Source organism: Aulonocara stuartgranti (assembly GCF_965226115.1).
Source record: "Aulonocara stuartgranti genome assembly, chromosome: 15".
Taxonomy (NCBI): Eukaryota; Metazoa; Chordata; class Actinopteri; order Cichliformes; family Cichlidae; genus Aulonocara; species Aulonocara stuartgranti.
In genome coordinates this window covers 34,002,501-34,003,477 of record NC_138951.1, presented here as the reverse complement: position 1 = coordinate 34,003,477, position 977 = coordinate 34,002,501, and positions in this window count along the sequence as shown.

Below are 977 nucleotides of genomic sequence, written 5' to 3'. Positions count from 1 at the left end.
TACTTCTGAATTTAGAAGTAGAAAATTAGAGATCATCCAGGAGCTGACCTCTAACTGCATAAATCTTTTAAGATTTATTAAAAAGTTATTGGTGTGTGTCATCCGTCTTTGTGGACAGACAGAGCTCTTTATCTGCATAGTAATGAAAATATGCCTTCTAATAAGGGAAGCGTGTATAATGTAAACTGAATTGGTCCTGACATGGGACCCTGTGGAATTCCATAATGTGTGAAGAGGACTCTCCATCTCCGTGATCATATTAGATCTATTAAATGATTCAAACAAGTATAGCCCGGTACCTTTTAATGCCTACAGCTGGCGCTAATCGCTGTAATAAAATGTGATCAACTTTCGATCACTGCACAGAGGTCTAGCATGACAGGCAGAGATGAGTCCACAAGATCATTTGTAACCTTCACTAAAGCTGTTTCTATATTGAATGTAACCCTAGAGAGTTACTAAGGGTTTCAGTGTATTATGAGCAGAGATGGGACAGTAATGCATAATCTGATTACTTTTTTAAAGTAATGGGATTACTTTCTTGGAGACGTAACAGTAACGAATTACTTACTTATTGTAACAACCCTTTTGGGTTATAGCACCACTAGGGGGGGGGGGGTTGCCCTACTATTGTAGTAGCTATGGGAGTCTCCTAGGGGGTGTGTGAGTTGTTAGCGGCAGCCATTACATGCTGCTCGTGTTCTGTTCTCAGGATAGACCTCACCGTTGTAACGGCCTGGCACCGGCGACTACCGATCCCCGCACATGTATGTACGGACAGTGTAGAGCCGTGGAGACCTGGCTTGTATGGTCTTATGTTGCTGACAAGGAATAAAGGTCTGTTGTTTAATTTAACTGACTGGCTCCGTGTTATCCGGCTAACCTCCACACCACATGCCCGCTGGACCGGCTAGCCGCTCCTTCCTCGCCAGACTGCTGTTACATTATGAGTGAGGTTAGAATATTGCATTCATTAT